This window comes from Geotrypetes seraphini, chromosome 13 (genome assembly GCF_902459505.1).
Source record: "Geotrypetes seraphini chromosome 13, aGeoSer1.1, whole genome shotgun sequence".
NCBI classification, from domain to species: Eukaryota; Metazoa; Chordata; class Amphibia; order Gymnophiona; family Dermophiidae; genus Geotrypetes; species Geotrypetes seraphini.
The window spans coordinates 30,913,500-30,932,413 of record NC_047096.1 but is presented as its reverse complement, the minus strand read 5'-3'; the positions used below and the strand labels follow the sequence as shown (position 1 = coordinate 30,932,413).

The 18,914-nt window shown below is 42.1% G+C and overlaps 1 long non-coding RNA gene and 1 other non-coding gene across 3 annotated transcripts in view; both read left to right on the top strand.

Moving 5' to 3' along the window:
* Positions 1-242: 242 nt before the first annotated feature.
* Positions 243-18,914, top strand: part of LOC117347053 — a 66,863-nt gene continuing 48,191 nt past the window's right edge. For both annotated transcript variants that reach the window (XR_004536712.1, XR_004536711.1), the window contains exon 1: positions 243-355. This is a non-coding gene — a long non-coding RNA (uncharacterized LOC117347053). The remainder of the gene's footprint in view (positions 356-18,914) is intronic.
* On the top strand, positions 5,877-5,948 carry TRNAC-GCA. Its single transcript has one exon. It is a non-coding gene; the product is annotated as a tRNA-Cys (tRNA).

Sequence of the window (18,914 nt, the reverse complement as noted above, 5' to 3'; positions counted from 1 at the left end):
GGGGCATTTCAAAGTTTTGATTATGCTCCTCACAGTGTAATATTAACCCATCTTAATTGAGCAAAAGGAAAATGGAGCTCTGTTTGGGGTAAACTACAGGTACCAGAGTGCACTGGGCTTTTCAGGACTGTTCTGAAGCAGCCTTGGGGAGGGGCTGAATGAACAAGTTTCCCAGCTGGTGGTAATTAACAGTTAGGCAAAAAGGCAGAAAGGGGCTGTTTAAATGATTAGCCTGGAGGGCAGAAGGAGAAATCCATGGTGGAGATATACAGGGTGTCAAGCAGTCCCTGTCCTGCAGAAGAGATGCAGGAAGTCAAGCTGGCTTGAGCCTTTAGCCTGACCACCGTGCTCCCAGGTATAATGAAGACATGTTTTGGCAACTGGATTAAATACGTTTGCAAAGGAAGTTTCTGAGAATTACATTGGAATTTGAGCAAAGTTAACTAAACAGACTAGAGGAAATAAACTCCAGCCCAGGTTTTAAGTTGGGAAAACCTTTTCCTTTGGGATAAGAAAAGCTCTTTTTGGGAGGGGAAGGGGGAAGGGCAATAGCTGGAGCAACCGTTTTCATGAAGCAATGTTTTGAGTTACAAGAACCAGCAGCTAAAGCTATAGCTCCTGGGGTTGTTTTTCTGAGCTCAAAGTCCTAATCCATTAATGTGCAGGGATGAAGGTGGAAGGAAATGAGAGCTGTGTTGAAGAAATGTTATACTGGACTGAACCCTGTTTGGAACTCTTAAAGAACAGCTTTGGCTTGGTTTACAGACTGAAATCCCTTGATAAGGCTCAATTTTCCATGCTTTCTTTTTTGCTTTGCTTTGCTTAAAAGTATGGGACGGTGATAAAAGCTACCTTGAGTTTAGAGTTCATTGCTGTTGGATTGACTCCTGTTTGATGAAGCATCTGAGAAAGCCTGGTGAGATTTATATAAAGAAAGCTGGTAAAAAAAGGTACTGAGGACTGTGAGTCATACGTCATACCGGGCAAATCCAACTTAAGGCAATAACCCAAAAGCCAAGACGGTGGCCTAGGGGTGCTACAATATATTTAAAAGTATTAGAATGGACTGATAACGATGATGGTGCATAAAGCTTTGGCCTATGAGAAATATTTGAGCCCTGAGTGCTACTGCTGAAGTCCATAAAATAATATAAGAAGAATTAAGTGAATCCTGAAGAATTTACTGTATGTGATTTGTGAAGTAGTACTCGGGATTAAAAAGTTATTGCCTTAAGTTGGATTTAATTACTACTGTGGCATGCTCCAAAGCATTGTCACCTTTCTTTTTAAATTATTCTCAGTTTTCTTCCTGCAATTTAACTGGTGATGTTCCTCTCAACAGGGACATGGTTTAAGATTGAAATATCCTGTGTCATTCCTACCGTCAAACAGTGTCACTGTAATTGAAACTTATAGCACATCGGTTCTGGTACAAGTGGATCAATTAATTTTTTAATTATTATTATTTTTTTTTTTTACTGAATCAAGATTTACAAAGACTAGGGAACACTCGATGAAGTTGCAGAGTAATATTTTTAAAACCAATAGGAGGAAATATTTTTTTACTCGGAGAATAGTTAAGCTGTGGAACGCATTGCCAGAGGGTTTAATAACTAAGAGCAGTTAATGTAGCTGGTTTTTAAAAAGGTTTGGACATTTTCCTTGAGGAAAAATCCATAGTCTGCTGTTGAGACCAACATGGGAATGTAGCATGCGATACAGTATTCCCCCGAAATTCACGGGGGTTCCATTCCAGGAACCCCTGCAAATTTTGAAACACCGCAAATGCGGCTTTTCGCCTGTCAAGAGGCAGGAGAGGGCAGCTGGAGTGCCGGCGGGTAAAGAAAATTGCTTGCGGTCTGCTCTGACCACCTCTTCGTGTAGTAAAGTCGGGCTACACCAATCAGGAGCTGCTTTTATACGCAGCCAGAGCAGACCGCGAATAAGCAAGTCCGCAATTCACGAACCACGAATTCACGGGGGAACACTGGACTGCTTTTTGGGTTTTTGCTAGGTAGTTGTGACTTGGATTGGCCTCCGAAGACGGGATACTGGGCCAGATGTACCATTGGTCTGACCCAATAAGGCTATTCTTAAGTTCTTATGGCCATGCAGTAGTATGCCAAGTGGTGGTGTAACTCTTAGAAAAATGCATGCATACCATCCAGCTGGAGGTGCAGGACCTTGCACTATCTGGATAGTTTCCAAAAGAGAGGGGCTGAGGTGAAGTGACTGAAGCAGATGGAGATTTTTTTGCATCTCCTTGACATTTTATCTTGGAGCACATTTTGTCATTTGGAGCTTTTTCCTTTTTTTAATGCAAGTGAGGAAAAAAGGTGACAAGTACAGAAAGTTAAGCTGGCTTCTTCTGTCACCTGGAGGCAGGTGTGTTTTATAATGAGATTCATGATATATCATTCTGTGCTACAACCAAAGTAGTTTACATATTATATACTGGTATAGTAAAGTATTTTCCCTCTCCATAGAGGGTTTACAATCTAAGGCATCCTTTTACTAGAAGTACTACATTTTGCAGGTAAAACGGCTTAACATTAGGGTGTTTTCTTTAATGGATTTGCAGGTCGTTTGCCAATATTGCCATAAGGACCTGAAACCTGTAAAAACATAGGGGAAAATTCTAGAAACAGCACCTAAGTTAAATAACAAACGCCGTTTAAAACAGCAAAAAAAAAAAAATGGTGCCATTAAAGCGCCTATCGGCACTTAAATAATATACACCAGAATCGCGCCTACGTGGGTGCTGTAGGCCGCCAAATGACACTATGGGGATGGCTAAAACCAGATGTCTACCAAACTTTTATGACTCACTTCAAAATATGAGAGAATAGTAACCTCAATAATAATTGTACTCAGGGTACCTTATACACTCCAATGGGTTGCTAGGATACGGAGGGGGGAGGGACTATTTATTACCCTTAGTGAACACCGCGGCCATCTTTTTAGATAGCCAGTGGCAGAAAATGTACGGTTGAGGATTAACCTTATCTCCTGGTGAGTGGAAGATTTAGAATGGTTTAAGTATTTTAGAGATTATCTAGGTGTGATCGCTTATGCTATGTGTGCTGTTTTTCAGTTCCCTCGACCTTGAAAAAGAACTCCGAAATGCGTCGGGAAGGGGAACCGATAAGGATCTAAGTTAAGTGATACACTTTTAAATCCTTTTCTATTTACAAGCTATTTAAGCTATAATAAGTTATTTGGATGTGATAATAAATAAGGATATAAAAAGTAAAAAGAAAAAATCTCAAAAAAATATATATCTCCATAAAAGATATTTATTACTCTCCATGTAATGGGAATGGTGAAGAATTCCAACACCACTGACTCGTTTTGAGAAAAGTGGAATCTGAATTCCCATTGGAGTGTATAAGGTACTCTGAGTACAATTATTATTGAGGTTACTAAAACCAGATGTGGCATTAGGTGCCCTAAAGCGCCCACGTAGGCACAAGTCACGGCATAGACAGACACCGAAAATGGAGGCCCTGAAAACCCTGGTCTACATTTCTGCCGCCTATCTTTATTTATTTATTTATAAATTTATATACCGCATACAACTATGCAGTTTCCATACCACATACATAAAATCTTGTTTCCCTCCGATTATCACAAATAACATAGACATGTCTAAACAACATCGTTAATCGTTCCTGTTATGATAGGGCTAGAGCGCAAATTCAGTCGATTCGGAAATACAAGTAAGCTTTAAATCATACATTGATGTCAGAAAAATTCTAAAAGTCGATAATCAACTGACATATACCTTAGCATAAGAAGGCATTGGCAAATAATTGAGTTTTTAGCATTTTCTTAAAATTCATCCTCCCCATACAAAACCGCAGGATACCAGGTAAGGCCTTCTATAGTTCTACGCCAGCCACAGATATCACTGATGCTCCGATCCTAGCATGCATAGTCGACATTCTACCCTCCAAACTTAAACGTGTGCGCTTCCAGTGGGAGTAATAGGGCAAGAGCACGGTACTGGGGTTCAAGAAAGGATTGGACAATTTCCTGCTGGAAAAGGGGATAGAGGGGTATAGATAGAGGATTACTGCACAGGTCCTGGACCTGTTGGGCCGCCGCGTGAGCGGACTGCTGGGCACGATGGACCTCAGGTCTGACCCAGCGGAGGCATTGCTTATGTTCTTATGTTCTTAATTTCATCCCATTTACGTCTCTAAGCTCTCTTCTCGGTTTATAGATCTGGAAGAATTCTTGTGAGATCTTTGGGGAAGCATGATACAATGTCTGCTGTATAATCCCAACAATCTTGAACTGCACTCTTTATTGCATAGGTAACCAGTGTAGTGTCTTCAACACAGGAGTTATATGGGTACTCCTTGGAGCCCCTGTGATTAATCTTGCAGCGGAGTTGATAAGTATTTGCAAAGCCCTCAACTTCCCTGTCACAACTCCTAAGTATAGTGAATTACAATAATCCACCCTACTCAGGATTAATGTCTGAACCACAGTACGAAAATTGTGTGCTGGTAATATTGGCTTCAATCTAAAAAACATTTGAAGTTGCATGTATCCCACCCTGATTATTTTTAACATTTGGTTTTCCATTGTCAAACAACTATCTAAGCATACTCCCCGGACAGTCGTCTCCTTTTTTGCCCGCAGTTTTTTCTCCATAACAACCACATAGGTGCAATTCTCTAAAGGTTCCATTGCGTGATTAATATGTGATTGGCAGCTGCTTTTTAAGCGGTCACTGATATTGGCACCTATAGAAAATCCGGGCCTTAATGCTCCTATGGTATGGCTACATTAACAAGTTAGCGCACAGTAATCATAACATTAGGGTTATCAGATTTTATGCCAGTAAACTCTGGACCCCTAGATCCACCCCCCAGGACCACCCCTCCCCTCCTGTTATGCCCCAGCTTTGCCCTCAGCTCCACCCCAGCCCCGCCCACTGCTGCCTGTTCATCGGGCAGGAAGGCATCCGCACATGCGCGGATGTCCCCTCCCGACGCGATTTCTTTTCAAAACAAAGTGCAGAGTTTTGAAAAGCCGTACGGATCCCTGTACGTCTGGTAACCCTTCATAACATGCTAGCTAATTAACACAAGCATATCCATTTTCCTCCCATGATATACCCCCTTCCAAAAACCTTTTTAGAAAAGTCTCAGTGTGCAGTTTAGCATGCAATATCAGGGAAAATACTGTACAATGCTGTAAGGCGTTATTGTGGGAGCCTGTTTTCTCTTTATAATTGCACATTAATCCCCAGATTCTATGAAAGGCAAGCAAATTTATGCACACAAAATTGCATGCTATCCTGGACTAAATGTACAAGTAAATTGCCTAACTAACCCATTAGTGGCAATAATTGGGCACTAATAATTAATTCTTGGCATTAATTAGCAATAATTTGGTTTGCGCATGCATCTTGCTACACACTCCAGTGTATCGCAAACTGTGCGCCTTCTGAGATTTCAGGTGTGCCGTGAGATGCTGGGGAGGAGGAGAGGCGCCGGCATCAGCTGACTGCCTACAGGACCTGCCTCTCGCAGCAATAGGCACACCCTGTAGGCAATTATCCGGCGCCAGCACCTCGGGGCCCGTCTGGAGGGCCATTGTGCATGCGCTGACATTGACGTGATGACATCACCCATGCATGAGACATCATCGCGTTGACGTCCGCATACTTCAGGATGCCTCGAGCTGCAGCCATTCCATTTAGTGTGCTGCGGCTTGACAAAAGTTTGCGAGACACTGCGCTACTCTGTAAAGATCTGCTTGTAGTTCTTATAGGATGCAACTCAAAAGGGAGTGTGGCCATGGGAGATGCATGGGCAGGTCAGGGATGTTCACTAAAGATACACACAGTATCACTGGGGGGGGGGGGCATAGCTCAGTGGTAGAGCATTTGACTGCAGATCAAGAGGTCCTTGGTTCAAATCCAGGCACCCCCTTGCACACAGATGAGTTGCTCTTTATCTTTATCCTCTGGGAACCAAGACCCTTTAAATTTATTTTGTTTCTATGTTTCTATCAAGAGGGCCTGGGATAGGCATGTGGGATCTCTTGGAGAGAGAAAGAGATAATGGTTACTGCGGATGGGCAGCTCTATGACCTCACAATGCAGGTGCACAGAGCCTTAGCCTATAGGAAGAGGAGATGCAAATGTTAAGAGCCTTAGCCAATAGGGAGAGGAGGAGATAATGCCTCACAATGCAGGTGCACAGAGCCTTAGCCTATAGGAAGAGGAGATGCAAATGTTAAGAGCCTTAGCCAATAGGGAGAGGAGGAGATAGTGGTTACTGCGGATGTGCAGACTAGATGGTCCATTTGGCTTTTATCTGCCATCATGTTTCTATGAATACCAGGGATCCGTGCCTAATTTTCATGCCAGGATTCACACCAGGTTTCGGTTGGTGTAGGGTTACCAGACGTCCGGGAAATCCCGGACATGTCCTCTTTTTAGAAGACTGTCCTGGTGCCCAGAGTGATTTCCAAAACCCAGCAGTTTGTCTGAGTTTTAGAAGTCCCCAACCTCAGGGCCACATATGGAGGGTGTCTGCACACACGTAGACGACAAACACAATGATGTCATATGCATGTAATGTCATCACATCGATGCATGCGCAGATGTGGTCCTGAGCTCGGGGCGGTTTGTGTGGGGTTGGTGCTGGGGACAGAAGAGGGTGGAGCTGGAGGCGGAATGGGGCGTGGCCAGGTGTCCTCTTCCAGAATAATTAAAAAAAAAATGTGGCAACCCTAGGTTTGTAAATCCTCACACCCAAAGTTTGGCATGGAAATCGTCTCTTAAATATTATTCTATAAACGGAACACAACATGGGGCACCGTTTATAAAATACACTCCACACAGATTTTTTTTCTGTACCTTTATTTGGTGCCATTTACTGAATTTAGTCCTAAGGGCTTAGTACCTTTTAGTAACAGGGTTCTTAAGTTTTGTACTTGGGGCAGTGGAGGGTAAGTGACTCGCAAGTGCCTCAGTAACTGTGATGCAGGTGCTGGTTTTTTTAGGTGCCTACATTAAAAAACACCAAATGCTTTTAATCTTTATTAAATGGTGTTTCCACTTAAGTTAGGCGCCATTTATAAAATACGGGCTTAAGTTTATATAATTTAAAAATATATATAGGGCTCCTTTTACTAAGCTGCGCTAGCGGTTTAACGCATATAATTGCGTGCGCTAAACTGCCAGATGCACTAGCCGCTACCGCCTCTTCTTGAGCAGGCGGTAGTTTTTGGCCAGTGCGGTGGTTAATGCGTGATGAAAAGTTGCGCATGTTAACCCCGCTAGCGTGGCTTGATAAAAGGAGCCCATAGTGTAGGCATTTTTTTGGTATTGCAAACCTCTCGGATTAGTTGTGGTTCAGGTAAAGTGGTATATAAATCCTATTAATAATAAAATATATATTTAAAAAATTCCTACTGCAGTGAACCAGTCCAGATGTGAAAGCACTTGCAGGTTGTCTTGAATTTGGGTAAATCAAATCTGTTCTTGAACTGCAGAAGCTTTGGAGTCGCCTCAAATGGGCAACGTTGGCATATGCTTTCATCACTCGGTGCTTCTAGGAAAGAAAGCAAATACGTACGCCAGTGGATGTATCTCCAAGGACAGCAGCTGTTGCTTTCCTGTCTGCATTTCTCGTTCGCCGGAATTCTTCCAAATGGCAAGTCGCATGACTTAGGGAACACTCGCAATTAGAACTGCTCTCTCCATCTGGCTGTTGCATGCAGTTTAATTAGCAGTTTATTGAGTAAAACTGCCTGTCTCCCATAAGAACATAAGAACTGCCATCTCCGGATCAGACCTTCGGTCCATCAAGTCCGGCGATCCGCACACGCGGAGGCCCTGCCAGGTGTACACCTGTTGTAATTTATAGCCACCATATCCTTATATGCCTCTCTTAAGGAGATATGCATCTAGTTTGCTCTTGAAGCCTAGGACGGTCGATTCCGCAATAATCTCATCTGGGAGGGCATTCCAGGTGTCAACCACTCTCTGAGTGAAGCAGAACTTCCTGACATTAGTCCTGAACCTGTCCCCCCTTAGCTTCATTACATGTCCTCTAGTCCGTGTCAAATTGGACAATGTAAATAATCTTCTCTGCTCTATTTTGTCGATTCCTTTCAGTATTTTGAAGGTCTCGATCATATCCCCACGCAGTCTCCTTTTCTCAAGGGAGAACAATCCTAGTGTTATAAGTCTGTCCTCGTATTCCAGTTTCTCCATACCCTTCACCAGTTTTGTTGCTCGTCTCTGCACCCTCTCCAGCAGTTTTATATCCTTCTTTAGGTAGGGAGACCAATGTTGGACGCAGTATTCCAAGTGTGGTCTGACCATTGCCCTATAAAGCGGTATGAACACAAAATCTGAGCTACTATCCTTGGCAATTGGAGGATTGGTCAAAACATTCTTATGGGGTTGGGGCTACCGTTGAGCAGAATAGTGGTTTATTTACCAGTGCCTTTTTTTCTTGCAAAAAGGACACTAGTACTTGAATGCCAGGCTATCCTTCATGGGTGGGGTGATCCACAGAAAGACCTATCCCACAATATCCAGGCCCCCCTTCAATGAGTCTTAGAATCTCCAAGAAAAGGCTGCTTTGGTGTGCAGAGTCTGGTCTTTTTCATTAACACATGGAGCCCATGGGCCAGTTTTAGCATGCAGTGGGCAAGGTGCTGATACTCAGTACCCCTCTCCCCCCGTATGCCCCTGAAAAGAAGTCCTGCTTATTGTACTCCAGCACTGATCAGCTTGCTTCTCGGTGCTTATGTATAAATGACAGATGTAGGGGGGAACACCGAGTGGCATGACTTACCACTGCTTTATATAAGCTTCTTTATTTCAGCTATTCAGAGACACTGGGCTGCCTTATGTGGGTAATCAAAGTTAGTCCTCGTGTCTTATATTGGCAAATGGAGATGTAATGCACTGTGCATTACTCTCTATGACTGTTGATATTTCCATGCAATCAATGGTCTGGCTGATGTGTTGACCTGAGATCCAGTGGGGTTCCTAGTTTAGTGCTCTTTCCCTGATACTAATTGCCCAGGGCTCAGTTAGTTGTTGGGGGACAGTTGGAAGGGGGGGGGGGTTGGTGAGAGCCTAATTACACATTGGAATGAAGAATGGAAGAGGACAAGAATATTTAGTGAAAAATGGAAAAAGCAGAAGAGAGAAAAGTATCTCTGGTTTACAGAAAAATGCATTAGAGGCACTGAAAGTGCTCCAGCCAAATGTTGCATTAGAAAATGAAATATTAACAGTATTGATTTGATTTAATTACTTGATATACTGCTAATTGTCAACAATATCGGTTTACAACGAAACAATACATGCACATAAAACCTCCTTCCCGTCAATGTTCTCTCTAAATTATGTGAGGGTCCTCCACCTACATTCTTGGCCACTGGGGAGTGCTGTTTTAGTATCGCATTTTCAATTGTGAGGGACAGGCAAGATCTGCAGGACTGCAGGAAACCTGCCTGTCCCGTAGTGATTGAAAACACATTACTGAAGCACCGCCCTCTAGTGGAAAGAATGCGGTTGGAGCACTGTTGCACGGCTTAGAGGAAATATTGCATGCCATCTAATCCAAAATCTCATTTTAACAACCCCAATTTAAATGTCACAGGCCATCCTCATCGCATCTCCTTTCCCCATGCTAACTACCAACCCATAAGCTCCAACAATCAGGTCTTAAGCATTCTACATACACTGCCTGCCACAAAAGCAAGGTGATACATTCCCATTTATGACCCCTCAAGAGCAACTAGCAACAACCATTCTGAACTAACTGAAGCCTACGAGTACTGATCTGAAGTTGACTCGGTAATAAGAGTTACAATGCTCATTAAAACATTACTAAAGTTGATGCCAAAATAAGCAGGTTTCCCCCCATCAAAAAAGGGCTTCAGCTAGGGTTACCATATGGCTCCAGAAAAAGGAGGATGGATTGAGACATCCAGGTTTTACTTCTATTGAAAGCAATGGAATTAAAACCCAGATGTCTCATCGGTCCTCCTTACTTCCATTGCTTTCAATGGAAGTAAAACCCGGATGTCTCCATTCGTCCTCCTTTTTTTGGAGTCATATGGTGACCCTAGCTTCAGCTGACAAATTAGCTGAAGCTGATAAAAGGAAAACCAAACTACCAAACTAAAGTGCTGATTCATACTCAACCCAGTACAGAGGCAGATAATTATAGAGCAGTGGTTCCCATCCCTGCCCTGGAGGACCACCAGGCCAGTCGGGTTTTCAGGATAGCCCTAATGAATATGCATGAGAGAGATCTGCATATAATGGAGGTGCCAGGCATGCAAACCTGCTCCATGCATATTCATTAGGGCTATCCTGAAAACCCGACTGGCCTGGTGGTCCTCCAGGACAGGGTTGGGAACCACTGTTCTAGAGATTCCAGGAAAAATATAGTCAATGAAAACAGAGGCTGGAAAGATTGGAAATTTAAGTAAAATGCATGTTGCATTTGTATGACGGGGTGGAGGTTGGGATTGGGAGAATGTATTCACTTCTGAACCTGCCCAAAGGCATCTGATACTCTAGGTCAGTGGATTTCAACCCATTCCTCAGGGATCACTTGGCCAGTCAGGTTTCTGGATATCCACAGTGAATATTCATGAGATAGATTTGCATGCACTGCCTTCTTGATTTGTGGATATCCTGAAAATCCGACTGGCCAAGTGTACCCTGAGGACTGGGTTGAAAACCACTGCTTTAGGTGAATTTTCAGCCATGCACCCCCTCCCATGTCCAGCATCAACCCTTCCCTACTCCACCAGAGTCCAGCATCTTCCCTTCCCTTGCTTACCCTCCCCCTACAATCTGAAACCTCAACTTCCCTTGCGTACCTCTCCCACCTTTGTGCCCAGCACTTTTTCCTCCTCTCATACCTATGCCTTCCTTTTCCTTCTCGACCCTCCAGATGCCCAGCATCTCCCTTTCCCTCCTACTCTCTCCCTCCCCCTCCACCCTAGACAATCAGCATCTCTTCTTTCCTTCCTTACTCCCCACTCCCACCCTAAGGTGTTCTGGTCCCACCATCCCAGTATGGCAACTCTTTATGTTCTTATACTCATCTCTCCTTCCTTACCCACTCTACAGTATTCAGCATCTCCCTCCTCTTTTCTGTGCCACCCAACCTATCTCTATTCCCAGCTGAGCAAGAAGTACGTTGGCAGGCTTTTAGAATCTGCATGTATACCGTTCAAGGCCTGCTGGGTCCTGCCTTCCAATGCAAACTTCTTGTTGCAGTGGGTGGTACGTGGTAGGTCTTGAATTCTCAAAAATACTCAAAGACCCATTGGCACATTGACAGCAACTTAAATGATGTGCTACTGATAATACCTGCCCCCCCCCCCCCAGTGGATGCCTAGTCTGACTGGTGGTACAGCTGACCCAAACACATTCAGAAGTGCAAAGATGGAGTCAAGTAAGTTTCATCTCTTTGTAAAATAAGTTAATTCAATTTGAAAAAATTTACTTACCTATGTAGCATTTTTTTTAAAATTCTTTCTAATGCTAGTACATTTAGGTGTTTTAGTACAATTGATCAAAATAGAATGACAGTAACAAAGCAAAGCCATTATCTTTTTTGAAATCATTACATATAACATTGAAGCAGCCAGCACTTCTGTCAAAGCCTCGGCTCTCCTAGGTAACAACCTCAGCTGTCAGCCAATAGAAAATGACTATTGATAAAATATGTTATCACATTCCATTATGTATTGTGTTTTTATGTGTGTAGAAGGCAAGGGGGAGTTGTTCTGTTTCCCTGGAGTGTTTTTGTTTGAAGGCCTCGCTCACTGAATTGATTGCTTATCTATCAATGCTTTAGCAGTCTACCTGAGACTATTACAAAGCCAGAATGTGGCCACAGAACCTCATTGGCTGCATGCCAAGGGATACATTTGTAATTGAGACAGAAGGGAGACAAAGGGTACTTTAACCATCAATAGTCACCAGCACCACCTTAGCCAACCAGGGAATGATATCTAATGACATTAAAGGCGGGCAGTTGTCCATGAGAGCTATAAATCTCTGCATTTTCAAAAGATGATAGTGACTTAGCTACAACAAAATATAAAAGGTCCATCCTTACAGATTTTATGGACTGATACTGAAATGAGGCAGCCATTGGTTATATCATTTGTATAAAGCTGTGTGATTTCTGGTCAACTGTGATAGCTTCTGGGCTTGCAGGTAGGCTTGCAGTTGGCATCTTCAAAGCCCTGGTCATAACACACAAGAGATTCTACCAAAAAAGCCCAGCCTACAGAGCATCCAAGCTACGCCTATACACCCCTAACCACCCCCTCCACTCCAAAGCAGAACAAAGAGTCAGCATTCCCGCAGGGAGATCCTCCGAATGAGTATGGTATACAAACGATCCTACAGCTATTTCCTACCTCAGCTATGGAACAGACTACCCACACAGATCAGGTCGCTAGACTCACTAATGACCTTCTGCAGAGCAGTAAAGACCTTCCTCTTCCGCCAATTGAGCCATTAAAAACTGCCTCCTCAATATACTTCTCCTAGTACTCTTTGCTATGACCAGCCTGGTCTCTAGAATAAGCTCTGTTATTGTCTACTGTAACCTATTTGTTGCCATGACTAGTCTGTTTTCAAATGATTAAGAATGTCTACTTGTAACCCGTTCTGAGTTTCTGGGAGAACGGGATAGAAACTGAAATAAATAAATAAGAAACAAAAATGAATAATTAAATAAACAATTGGAAGGTGTGACCCTTTGAATTGTCCTTAAATTTGAAATGCTTAATATTCAGTGTTATTTGGCTGGCCAGGAATCACTTCCGGCTGGCTATCTGACAATATTCAGTAGGTAATGGCCAGTTGTCTCCCACCGAATATCCTGTTTAGTGGATACCCCTGTGAGTGGCTATTTTGCACAGCATAGCTGATTGCTGCCACCATTAATCAGCTTTGAGCCAAAAACTGAACAGTTGCCTAGTTCAGTTTTGTTAGCCTCTAGTGATTCACTGAAAATGGATTTCTCATCTAAAATTCTGGATTTTATTTTAGATTCTTCACTTTCATTATCTTCTCAAATTAATAATGTAACAAAAAATGTTTTTTTAGTCTTACGACTAGGCTTTCCTATGCCAGGCGGCCAGGTGATGATGGTCTGGAGGCTGAAATTTAGAATTGTGAATAAAATTTTTATGGGGGAGGGAGGGGGGTTGGTGATCACTGAGATAGTGTGTGGGGGTCTGTGTTATGTGTTTTCAGTGCTTATCTGGTGAGTTTAGGTGGGTTTTTGTGACTTAGACCATGTTTTACATGGTCTAAGTCACAACGTCCAAGTTCCATCTAGGCTCTGTTGTTAGCTCTGGACGTTGAGCGGCACTATGAAGGCCTAGGTCATTTAGAAATACGTCCAAAAACCTATTTTTATTATCGGCGTTTGGATGTTTTTGAGAAATGTTCGTCCAAGTGCCAACTTAAGCCGGTTTTTGGACGTTTTTCTCTTTCGATTATGAGCCCCTTAGAGTATAACATCTATTTTTTTTTTTTTAGCAACATTTTGCAGTCCTGGTTCAGGCTAACATTCTATCTCAGTTGGACTATGGCAGGGGTAGGCAATTCCGGTCCTCGAGAGCCGGAGCCAGATCAGGTTTTCAGGATATCCACAATGAATATGTATGAAATGGATTTGCATGCACTGCCTCCTTGAGATGCAAATCTATCTCATGCATATTTATTGTGGATATCCTGAAAACCTGACCTGGCTCCAGCTCTCGAGGACTGGAATTGCCTACCACTGGACTTATGGTAACTCATTTTATGTTTGTTTAAGTCAGGGGTGTCCAATGTCGGTCCTCGAGGGCCGCAGTCCAGTCGGGTTTTCAGGATTTCCCCAATGAATATGCATTGAAAGCAGTGCATGCAAATAGATCTCATGCATATTCATTGGGGAAATCCTGAAAACCCGACTGGACTGCGGCCCTCGAGGACCGACATTGGACACCCCTGGTTTAAGTAAATGCAATTTGAAGAGACTGCAACTTATCCAGAATACGGCGGCCAAATTGATGTATGGTAAACATAAATATGATCATGTTACACCTTTATTGAGATCCCTTCACTGGCTTCCTCTTTTATCGGAGGATCCAATTTAAGTGTGGAACTGTAATTTTCTAAAATCCTATATGGTATTTTTTCTCCTTGGGTCTCTGTTTCATTTAATTCACAAAATAACTTTAGGGGCTCCTTTTAACAAGCCGCGCTAACAGGGTTAGCGCGCGTGACTTTTAATCGCGCGCTAACCCCCGTGCTGGCCAAAAAACTATTGCCCGCTCAAGGCAGGCGTTAGTGGCTAGCACGGCCGGCGGTTTAACGCGTGCTATTACGCCCGTTAAACCGCTAGCGCAGCTTGATAAAAGGACCCTAGGAGTTCTCAGAAATTGAAACTTGGCTTTCCCACTGTTAAGAGAATAAAAACTATGGCCAATTTCTGTCGGTCATTTTCTTTTTTGTTCGTAAAAATTTGGGATGACCTTCCTTCTATAGTTGGAGTTTTCTCCCTCATTTATCAACTTTTCGTAAAGCATTTCAGAAATTTATTAATGACTCTTCCTCTTCAAATAAACGACTATTAAAAGATAAAAAAAATGTTGGGTATTAAAGAGATGGGGCTCCTTTTACAAAGGTGCGTTAGGGCCTTAACGAGCGGAATAGCGCGCGCTTAAATGCCACACGCGCCAGCCGCTACCACCTCCTCTTGAGCAGGCGGTAGTTTTTTGGATAGTGAACGCTATAGCGTGCGCTAATCCGGTGTGTGCGCTAAAAACGCTAGTGCACCTTTGTAAAAGGAGCCCATAGTTTTTACTCTAATCTCTTGTATATTCCATTAATATTTTATTAACCGAGTTGAGCCCTCTTGCAGGGATGCATTGGTATATAAAATTAAAGATTAGATCAGATTATGCCACTGACTCGTGGCAACATACACAGTGAGGAATCCACCCTGCGATATTTTGCAGCTGAGTACGGGAATAGTTTACCATTGCCTTCTCCTGTGCAGTGTGTTGTTCCACTGTGTCACTGCTGTCCAACATGGCCCCTCAGCCTACAGCAGCCAGGCTTGACCCTGCTTATCTTCCAATGGTAAGAGTGGGTCTATTCAGGGCAGCCAGGCTGTAGGCACCAGTAGCTAGATAGACCTGCTTTTTTTAGTGGATCTGTCTAGCCAGCCAATGAATATTGTCATAGATGGCTATATATTGGCCAGTCAAAAAAACAACAAAGAAAACCCCAAACCCCTAGAAATTCAATGCTGGCCCCACAGTGTGTTTTTGAAAGCCACACTCCATTCTTCAGGTCATTGTGCAACATAATATTTAATCTGTTGTGCGCTGACCTGATAAAAGCGCACACAGCTCTGGAAAGTTTGTCACAGATACATTAAGACAATCTAATAGAAAGGTTTTACCTGTAACTTGTTTCGTGTGGTGGCTGGAGGAATAATTTGTTTACAGCTTAGCATGGCCAGTCCTTTTTAAAAAGTTGACTCCTATGCCCCTGCAGGCTTCTTGATCTCTCCAGTTGTGGCAATGCATGTGGGATCTCTTAGGGAGAGGAGGAGATAGGCAGACTGGATTGGTCATTCGGCCTTTATCTGCCATCATGTTTCTATAACCATAATGCAATGTTTCTATGACCTCATAATGCAAGTGTTAAGAGCCGTGGCCTATAGGGAGAGGAGGAGATAGTGGATGCTGCGGATGAGCCATTTGGCCTTTATCTGCCATCATGTTTCTCTGTTTCTATGGATGATCAAGGCCGTTCCCTCAAAAGTTCTTAAGAAACAAACAAATGAGGCATAATATCTTCAGGCACCATAAGATGACACTTTATCAACCAACATTTATAGGGCTATTGGTGGCATGGGGCTTTCTCATGCAGATGTTAAAATGGTTGAAATTTCCAATTAGAACATGGCCTTTAGTGAGGGACAGACAAACAAGCAAGCAAGATTTATTTGCATGAAAGGTTCCAATATAATTACTGTACTTGGATCATAAAAGCTAAAAAGTCCTGACTAGGATCCCAGTTTTGGCAATCTGGAATGCCTTCTTCAGTGGACAAGCAATTGGCCAAATATTAGCACTCTGTACAAGTACGGATAGAAATTGGGCAGTGCCTCCTTTGGCACATCGAGATTCTAAAGATGCCAACATGATTTTCTATTTAAGCGTTGCCCGATTTTTATCCATACTTATACAGAGCATTAATACTTGACCAATTGCTTGTCCACTGAAGAAGGCATTCCAGATTGCCAAAACTGGACTCTTAGTTGGGACTTTTTTTAGCCTCTATTTATTTACAATATTTTTAAGTTAGTTTCTTGATGGTATACTTGTTCCTGCCTTTATCCCTTTGTGTCATACCAACTTCCAATATGCAAGGTGCTTGTTTATATCATTTTCTCTGCTCTCCGTGTATCTTTATATTCTTGATGCTTGGTTTTAGTCATAGTCACCCTTTGTTTATTCTTGGTTTTATGCTTTGTTTTCTATGCTGGACTGTTAATGCTTTAAGCTCTTCTATATTCATCTATAATACATGTACTAAATGCTTTTTTAAAAAATAAATCTTTATTAATTTTCCATAACTAACAAAAAGTGTAATACAATATTCATCAGTAATAACAACAAATAAGCACTTAAATTCAATCAGTAGCAATGCAATAATATAAACCAACATTTATATCAAGGAATCACCCTAAAGATATATCCCTCCCCTTCCCCCCCCCCCCCCCGGATATGTCTAAATTATATCATCAATAAGAAGGATAAAGAGAACTATAGCAATGTTACAAAAGACGTCAATAGACTCCAAACTAAGTTAAAAATCTTAAAATGCCCTAACATGTCAGCATTCATTTTCTCATACCTATAGATTAAACATAAATTCACCCACAAAAAGGAAAATTAAGTCGATCACAATTTTTTCAATTGCGAGTTACCATTTGCATGGCTATCCCTGTCATAATTAAGAAAAGCCGGCATTCAATGGAATGGATGATTCCAATATGTTATTAACCTGTCCCCATATTGACTTCCAAAAGTTGAGTATCAAAGGACAATAGAAAAACAGATGATCCAGTGTCCCAATGTCTAGATGACAGTGCCAGCATCTATTAGATTTAGAACTGTATAACTTTGTAAATTCTTATTATTTTTATGCTTATGTTTATGCTTGGTTTTACTATTAGTTTTCACACTGGTTTATTCATTCATATGCACTACATGTGTCTTTTGCCATTTCTGATTATTTTTATGTGTATGCTTACACTTGTTTTTTAACACTGGTTTTTATGCTGGTTTATTTATGGACATGTCTTTATGTTTTATACTCTATAATGCACTTTTATCTGTATTACATGCTCACTTTGTGTTGTTATGCCATTTTCTCCTATTTTTATATAGTCTTTGTAATTATATTTTCCATTTAAATGGTTTTAAGTCCTCAATATTTATGTTTATTAATGTTTTATTATATATATATTTTTTGCTGCATATCTTTTAATAGTGTCCTCCTGATGAAGGTGTTCCCATACACCGAAACAGGGATCCTTGTTGGGACTATACTTGGGTTAATAAATATTGTATTACTGGTTGAAAAGACACCACCCTTGCCAGATTGGTTAGTTGCCATAAGGCCAGTACTGTTGGAACAGGGAGTAGTCTTCCTGGAGTAGTGGCAGAAGGTCTTCTATAATTTTTTTTTTTTTTATGCACATTTAAGTAGCTGCTTTTATTCACGTCAAGGAATCCTACCGAAATCTCTCGAGTACCATACCAGCACATTTTGTGAAGCAAGATGAAAAAAATCACTTGCTATATGTCTTCTTCAGGATGATTTTTTTTTTAATTGCGGCATTTTTTTCAACAACATCAGAAAAAACTCTAACCAATCAAACAGATAGATGGATCCACTGAAGGGATGTGAGAACCCTGGTGCACAGCTCCTGATTTAGAAAGTATTCTTAGCATTCTGCTGTCAGGTGGGAATGTGGAGAAACGAATGTAGAGCTATTTTGTTTGACTGTGGATATGCATTAATTCCAATTCCAGCTGTGCCCCTGTTAAGGCCATGAAAAGAAAATATGTTGGGTCGCAAATAGACAGAGACGCACTTCAAAGAGATTTGAACCAACTGGAGAAATGGGCGGAAAAGTGGCAGATGAAATTTAATATAGAAAAATGCAAAGTGATGCACCTGGACAGGCATAACAAAGAACAAGAATATAAAATGTTAGGTGTGACATTGGGCAAGAGCAAACAAGAAAGGGACCTGGAGGTACTGATAGACAGGACCCTGAAGCCGTCGGCTCAATGCGCAGCGGCGGAAAAGAAAGCAAACAGGATGCTGGGTATGATAAAGAAGGGCATCACGAGTAGATCGGCGGATGTCATAATGCCGCTTTATAGAGCAATGGTCAGACCACACTTGGAATACTGTGTCCAACGCTGGTCTCCCTACCTAAAGAAGGATATAACCCTACTAGAGAGGGTGCAGAGACGAGCCACAAAACTAATAGAAGGTATGAAGAATTTGAGTTACGAAGAAGGCCTCGATAAACTGGGATTGTTTACCCTCCAGAAGAGAAGGCTGCGAGGGGATATGATAGAGACTTTTAAAATACTAAAAGGTTTCGACAAAATGGAGCAAGAATCTTCGTTATTCACATTGTCAACAGTGACTCGAACAAGAGGTCATGGACTAAAACTTAGGGGAGGCAGACTCGGGACTAATATCCGGAAGTTCTGCTTCACACAGCGAGTGGTGGACGCCTGGAATGCTCTCCCGGAGGAGGTTGGGACAGAGACCACCATTCTGGGATTCAAGGGCAAGT